We start from the raw sequence: 8830 nt of genomic DNA on the forward strand, positions 1-8830 counted from the left end.
TCGATCTCCTGTTTGTTGGATGGAGGTTGGTGAGAGCAGATTCTTGGGTCCTGAGTTCATTAAGGATACTTCTGAGAAGATTGCTCTTATTCGAGATCGCATGCGTACTGCTCAAAGTAGGCAGAAGAGCTATGCTGATCGTCGCACTCGTGCTTTGGAATTTCAGGTTGGGGATCAGGTGCTACTCAAAGTGTCGCTTATGAAGGGTGTAATGCGCTTTGGGAAGAAAGGGAAGTTGTCACCGCGGTTTGTCGGTCCATTCATGATTACGGATCGAGTTGGAGCTATCGCTTATCGGTTGGTACTTCCGGATAATTTGGATTGTGTCCATAATGTGTTCCATGTTGCAAAAATTTCTGCTAGATACGGATCGGTATCAGCCTATCGATGTTGGGGAGATTGAGTTGCAGCCAGATGTAACTTATTTGGAGCCACCGTGTCGTATTGTCGACCGTCGGGATTAAATCCTTTGTAACAAGGTTATCCCTTTAGTTCGTGTTTAATGGAGTCATCACAATGAGGCTGAGTCCACTTAGGAATGGGAGGATGTCATTTGCTCAAAGTTTCCTAAATTATGTGAAGAAGGTAAGAGCGAATTCCGAGGACAGAATTCCTTTTGTTAGGGGGGAAGAATGTAATACCCCTAATTTCAAAAGGATAGTCCTGGTATTTAATTTATTCTTTTAATTGAATTTTTGTTTATTTAATTGTTTAATTGACATATTTGTTACTTGTTTAAATTGATGTTTAAGTTGCATGACGGGTTTAAATGTTTTATTACTTGAATTGCTCGCATTAATTGTAATTTAGTAAGTTCATTATGACTTATTTTTTTAATTGTTGTATTTAATTCTTTATTTTTGTTTAAGTGGTTTAATTTAGTGGTTTTAATTGAATTAATTTAATTTAATGTAATGGTTTAATTGTTTTAATGTAATTGTTAATTATCGTGATTTATTTGTATTTAATTAGGGTTTTATTTTAAAAGTCACGGTTGTAGCCGACGTAGGTTTTTAATTAAGTTTCATTGGGCCGGTTAGGATTTCAGTTGGCGTTTGAATTAATTTAGGGTTTGGTATAACTCTATAAATATATAGTAGACATCTGTTTAGGGTTTTAAAAACAAATAAAACCAAAACACGTCTGTGGGAATAGCAAAGAGAGAAACAGGGGAAGTTTTACAATATTTGAGTTCGCCGGAGATCTTAGAAGACGGCGTAGAGATTTTGAAAAAAGATCTCAAAGGAAAGTTCTATCTTAACTCTCTTGCTTAGGCTTCGTGTTCTTTACATGCTTAAATAGTTTCAGGATAAATTGCATGTTTAAACAAAAACGTTATCTGTTTTCTTGATTAAAAGTTTAATTGTAACAGAGTCCGTTTTACATGTGTTAAACTGTTTCAATTTGAAACTTTCTTGTTTAGTTCTCTGTTTAATTCATATTAGTAATATAATAAGGACTGAAACAAGGATTGGAATCTACTGGGACTAAGTTAAAATCTCTGGGAACCTATACTGTGAAGTGCCGGAGGTGTAGACGACGACTGAAGAAGAAAAACGAGGCAAAGGAGGGAGAGAGCCGGCTCCTCTTTGGATTGGAGCCGGCACTTCTTGGTTTGGAGGCGGCTCCAAAACCTTTGGAGTCGGCTCCAAGGCCAATAGAGGCGGCTCCATGTTTTTAGAGCCTGCTCCATTTTTGTTTTTCCCAGTTTTCTACGTTCTGTTGGTTTTTCTTTTGGTTTTCAGTGAGACAGGTGCTTGATTATGGAATTTCTAAGTGTTCTAAGAGAATTAAACACTGTAATGGATGGTTTAACAGTGCTCTGGAGTGGGATTAAAGTTCCAAGGGATTGAATAATACAGATTTAAACACCTAGTTTTAAACATTAAAACTGTATGGAGTTTTTATGTGTCTTGCAGACCTGTTTGGTTTTGGTAGTGTATTTCCTAAATTATTTTAGGAGTTTCTGTGAGAGTTGTGCACTGCTAATTTCATATTCAAAGAATAGAAATAGATGCTAGGAATCTATGTTTTCTTAAGCTTAATTGGTAAGTAAATTTCTAAAATGCGGTGCATCAATCTGTTGAGTAGAAAATTATAAGTATGATAATTTCCTTATACTTCTGTTGCATGCCATAGAATTGAATGAGACAATATTTATTTTAGGCTCTGCTAATTATATGGAAACTAGGAATAGAGTTATAATACAGATACAGTCCTGGGTGATCAAGTTATGATTCCTATATTGGTTTAATTAAGCATGTCTGTTAATCTGCTCTAACATGCTTAGTTTGGAATTCTCGGTATTGACATTTATATGGTTAGTATTTTATCAACTGTTAGTTTAATTAAAGCATGTTTGATAATTTACTTTAATGTGCTTAGTATGGAATTGTTGATATTGTTATTGTAAATACTTTATCAACTATTGGATGGATGAGATTGTCTGCACCGGTATGGGACGGTGTCATACTAGGTTTGAATTAGCTCAAATTACAAAGTCCTACCTATTTTGGAATAAAGGCACGGGTTATTAAATAAAATCCTCCTTATATTTATGGGTCGATGCGGTTGAATACGCCGAACGACGTACTAGATTTCTTGTGGATGGTTAGGAACGGAATTTAAATATATTTTTATGTTACCGTGACATGAGCTTGAGTCTCAGAGTTGACGGTTAGGGGGCGTATATGCAGTTGGATGTGTAACTGGCTATGAGGGTTGAGGTATACCCTGTTTAGGTTTAGGAACTCATGCCCACTCAGGTGCGTTTTGTATGATGCCTTCTATTCAGGTTGAGACGCTCTTCATAGTCTAGTGAGAGTCCAGTAGTGTGGATATATTTATGTATAGATTATTAGTTATGGTTAAACTATTTAGCATGTACATGCGTATCGAGTCTCTGCTTGGATTGTAGTAGGATATAACTTGTTCGTGGGCCTGACCCACTTCTATTTTTCAGGTCTACGTCAGTTCCAGGCTTGAGCTTGTTCGTACTGAACAGAGACGATCTTCCATTCTACCGACGATGTAGGATTTCTTTCCAGATATTGGATTTAGATTTTATCTTCATTTTTACTTTCATTCAGTTTGGGATTTTTATTAGGGGTCCACTAGAGATGGATTCCCGAGTTGTTTAACTTATAGAGGTTTTAGATTATTGGGAGTTAAGTATATTTAATATTAAAGGATTTTATATTTTAGTTTTTTTCAGCTCTTAAAATTTTATTTCTTATTTCATTTTGTAATCTGTGTTCGTTATAACATATTAATTGTTTGAAATCCTTCGGGTTTGGGCCTGGGCCTGATCAGCCCGTGTCTAAGATCCGAGGGGTATCACACCCTTGGCCTCATGTCTTACATATCAAATACAACCCAAATAGTGTATCTAAGCACACTTTACATGTTATAAGGCAAAAATGACATATTTAACATAGCTATGTATTACATCCTTATAAAAAAAAAATTAAACATGCTAACACTTGCATGTGAACAAGAAAACTTTAAAAGGAACTTCAAATCTCCAAGTCACCCAAGGCCAGTGCAAATCTCCGAATCTTGAATCATGTACCTGAAGAAATCCCCCAGTAACTTCGAGGTGAGTAAATAAGTTTACTCGTAGAGAATGAGCATGCATCGACTCGATTTCTTATAGATTTTTAGATTAACATGAAACAGTTCAAAAGGGTCATGCCACCTAACGTCTATGTCAAAGGTAAGACTCAGGGATCATCCTAAGCTACCTTAGAGTAATATCAACAAGAATCATGATATATATACATACATGAAATGAATCAAGGTTGCGATAATCCAAAGAACACGACAAGAAGGATACTTGAACATAGATTAACATGAATTGTATTAGCAATACAATTAAACAAGATTTGGAATAATCCATACAACACGACGAAAGGATACTAGAATACAAGGATCACATTATCAATGCAATTTACATAATTGGAACATACCAATTAACACGACCAGAGTTATACATGAAATCAAGAACAAGACATAATATCTATGCAATTAAACAAGATTGGATCATTTCACATAACACGACAAGTTTAAAATCTTCAAGGAATAGCAACTTGAAATTTAAAGAGTGAAATCAACCAATGTGGAAACTCGGATATCGTCCGAATTAAAACTGTACTCTTGGGATCACTTTAGGGCTACTAACCCATGGGTACCTACCCCTAGTGCGCACTATAGTGTAGGGAGCTCTCTATCTCCCGTACTAGAACCTAGTCTTAGTCATGTCAATTCTTGATTAACATCCCAAGTCCCAAAACCAACAAGTTGTGCAAGTCAAGATAGTATCAAAATACAATAATTGCATTAACCACGTTTCATGCACAACCAAGATTTTGGAACACACAAGTCATGCCCTAAGTTCTCAACTATGATGGCATGCTAAATGTCAAGAAATCATAGTGTGCATCTATATAGACTAGAACCAAGATATATAGTACAAAAAATCCATTAAAGTAAATATACTACAAGTATTAGATATATGATTCGATTACATACTAAACAACACATGTGTAATTAAACCATTCCAAGAGAAATGTGCAAGTTCATTAAGTACATTAATGAAACTAAGTTGCAAGAAGTCATGATGCTTGATAAAAAGACAAGGGTCCATGAAACATAAGTCCAATTCACAAGTTTAACAAGAATTCAATATCAAGCCGTGATTAACTCGATGGAAGCGTAAAAAGGAAATTTTTTCTACTTAACGGATTAAATTATCAAGATTACAAGGACAAGTCCAAATGTTCTCAAATTAATGTGCGTTATACAACATATCAAGACTTGATTTAAAAGTATGATACAAGTGAATTCTAAGCGAGATACGGCCATAAGTATTAAACTTTAAAACTAGAAAAATAATAAATGAAAGGTTTCAAAGCCTAATCAAATATTCTAGATTTAATATATGTGAAAGTATATGACATACACATCAATAATATCAAGTCGGAATTCAAATGGAATGAATAGTGCACATGGAATAAATTAATTAATCAATTAATTAAATATTCTCTAGATTTTAAAACACCTTCGATTACTCTCAAATTCACCTATGTTGAATAGCATGCTAGGGCCTAATATAATAATCTAACACATATTGATTTTAAACTAGTTAAGGCCACATGAATTAATCTTTCACTTAAGAAAAATATTAAATAAAATCTTCATTACTTGTTCAAATGCTCTCAATTTAATATATGTCAATGAACATATCAAGGGGTAATAATCTATCATGCCATATGTTTAAACCAAGTTATAATTCACCGGGAAAATCAAATCTTATACAAGAAAAATAAATAATAAAATCTCTAGATTTGATATCAAAGCAAGTAAACAAGTTGTATATGCATCAATAACATCCAATATAACAAGAAAATAAATTATAACACCCCTTACCTCAATTTGAGATGAAATCTCAAATCCCCACTGAAAGAAAAATGCTCCGAATCCAACGATACTCCTAGGTTATGTCGGGGACAACGAGAGGAACATTAAACACCAAGGAGGTACCTTGAAATCCAAACTTGAACTTGAAACCCGAACTGAAAAATGGTCAAAAATGGGTTCTAATAAGGGGGAAAGATGCGCGTCGTCAAGGCGAGCAATAAACACGAAGGCACTACGATGTTTCACTCGAGGGAAGTGGTCGGGAAAAGAAGAAGAAGCATGGCTGCCGGCCAAGAGAGAGGCGGGAGAGAGAAAAATCTGATATTTTCTCTTTTAAGTCCCCTATTTATAGAAAAACCCTAAAAGTTCCCCGAAAGGGCCCCGCCGGGTTTGGAAAAGTGAATTTTGAGTAGACGAGCTCAAATGATAAAACTCTATGAACAAAAAAGATTTAAAATACGAAAATATGAATAACGGAAGAAACAACGTCAAAAACTAAGTCCCGAGCAGAGAGATATGCCCCAAACAAGTTCGGCGGCAACCTGGAGAAAAATGATCAGAAGGAAATTATAAGAGTACATGACTTGATGAAATGTGAAAATTAATCCCATATGAGAATCCAGGCTCAAAATAAGGTATTTTGTAATAACTTTCGTTAATTGCACAATGGCCCCTACAAAAAGGGTTAACTACAAAACTGCCCCAGAATGAAAATATCTTCTATTTTCTTAGATACCCCTGAAATAAAATATCTTCAAAAGATATTTATGAAACACACCCCAAGAAAAGAAAAAGATTCTGAAGAATTGTGCATCCATGCCCCTATGGACACCGGGAGCAACCAGAGTACTTTTTTGCAAAAGTAAAGATACGTATTTCGTGAAAACCACTCAAGATGAAGGCACGCGAAGTCAAAAACCAACTCCGAGCATGAAAAGTGAGGTTATGCCAAAAACTGACAAACGGAGATAAGGCAAAAAAGAGAAAAGGACGAAATAGTGCATAGTATCCGAAAAGTGAAAATGTGGAAATGACTCGGTCCTCAAAGGAAGTTGTCAATTCAAACGAAAGGGTCTCACAAACCATTTCCAAGCACTTGAGATGACACTAAGTGGTGAGAAACAAAGTTCAGAAAGGAAAATTAGACGAAAAAATTCATCCGTAAAATTTCAGGAAAAAGGAAAGGGAGGAAAATAACTTGGTCATTACAACCTACCCTCCTTAAAGGAATTTGGTCCGCAAAATTCAAAACATACCGAGAGAGAACAAAACAGGGACTGAACAAAAGGTCAAACTAAGGACAGCTCGTAAAGCACTGAAAGGCAACTCCAGAAGTCTCAAGATCAACTGAAGGAACGTGAAACCATGAACTGAGACAACACCTTATACGGATCAGTATGTTAACTCAATGTCAACCACTGAGAGAATCCCAAGATAACAAAATGTTGAAACCCGATAAAAGAAGAGAGTGACAAGGCAATACGAATAGCGACCAGAACTCGCCCACACTTATTCGTCAGTAAGGTAGCATAACAGTATAAGGCACTAGTTCATAACATGCCCCAACCAGGTCAACTCAAAAAAACCTATTGATACAGATGACATCAATGCTGGAATAATCATTACCAAAAGCACTACAGAAATTAAGCATCTGCGAGAGTTGGGGTAGTTAATCTCAAAACTCTAACAACAATGTCGTAGGCACCGCTATGCTTAAGACCTTAGATCCATAGTGCAAGTAGAGCCAGTAGCTCCTACATTACAAACACCCTTGACACTCCTCGACCACGTCGTGAAGTCACGAAGGAAAAGGGAAATGAAACGGTGCCTCCTTGGCCCACTTCTCACTCCTCCGGACAAGAACTGTGATTCTACGCTCACATGAGCCTTACTCGCATCAACCGACAGACTAAGGTTTCTGTAATGACCCGGTCATTTTCTTCCTTTTCCCTTTTTCTTCAAATTTTGCTGATAAATTTTTTTTTCATTATCTTTTCCTTTTCGGGTTCGATTTCCCGCCTCTTAGTGTTATCTCGAGTGCTCGGAAATGGTTTCTGAGACTCTTTCCTTTGGATTAACAACTTCCTTTGAGGACCGAGTCATTTCCACATTTTTTTGTTTTTTGACACTATTTATTTTTCGTCTTTTCCTTATTTCGTCCTCTTCTCGTTTTTCACTTTTACTTGCATAACCTCATTTTTTGTGCTCGGATTTGATTCCGATTTTGCATACATTCATGATATTTAAATTCCATGACATCTACATTTTTACTTTTGTAGAAATGCATATTAAATGCTTACTTTCTTTGTAAAAGTCATGAAAACAAGACTTTTTGCAATTATCCAGAACTTGAGGGGTTTTTGGATAATTAAGTAAAGTAATTATTTTTCGTCTTAGGGGCCATTTTGAAAATTAAATTGGAAGATATTTTCACAAAGGACCTTTTTGCAATTTTTGAAAAATATGACAAGTATCACATTCCTATGGTGCCACTTGTTGATTTTGTGGTGGAACCACTTGGAGGCTTAATCTCATAACACATGGAGGTTGGAGATTCACCCACTTGTTGTCCTAGGATTGGTGCACTTGTTGGCATGGATGGTTGACAAGTGTAGGGTTAATATTTAATCTTAGAAGCTTACTTGGATTCATGACAAGTGTAGGACTCACCTTTAGTCTTGCATTAGTGTGTGTGTGAGAGGTAGTGCAAGAGCACCTAGTGAGTGGAGAAGCCCACCAATTTAGCTTAGGATTTACACATTTTAATTCATTCATTACTTTCCTCTCAAGAACCTTAAGGAAGCCACCATTGGAGAAAAGCTTGACTAGTGGCTTTGACTTCATTTTTGGTGCCCTTTCACTTACCTTAGAACTTTGAACTTGGAATACTTTTTGTTTCCCTCATCCTCCTCTTCAAAACCCTTGAAGGATCTAGCCTAACTCCTAGTTTTGCTTTGGTATCTAAAGATTCAATTCTTTAGTGAGGCATTGATCTATTATTTTGAAGTATTTTTATGTCATTATTGAGTGTTTTACATGCATAAAAGAGAAGGACTTGTATTTTGCCCTTAAACTGTTTTAACTTGAAATTAATCTTGTCAAATTAAATATAGAATATGAAAATATACTCAATTAGCTTTCATTTAGTTTTGGTTTCATGTAATTTGGATTTAAAATGAATTAGTTATGAATTTTTGAAGTTGCAAGCTAGTTGTTGGAAATTTGAAGCTTTTCCTTTTTAGTCCGGAAATGAATTTTTATATGGAGCTGTGGTACTTCAATTGCCTTTAAATTTTTACTGAAACTTCCCCCATGGGTTCTACACTACTCAGAATTTTTTTACGATTTTAGAGCATTTCTAAATTTTTTTTTAAATCCGAAACTATCTGCTGTCCATATTTTTATTGCAGCT

This window comes from Cornus florida, unplaced genomic scaffold, assembly GCF_030987335.1.
Source record: "Cornus florida cultivar Cherokee Brave unplaced genomic scaffold, ASM3098733v1 CherokeeBrave_3.0.0_Hap2_Chr09, whole genome shotgun sequence".
NCBI classification, from domain to species: Eukaryota; Viridiplantae; Streptophyta; class Magnoliopsida; order Cornales; family Cornaceae; genus Cornus; species Cornus florida.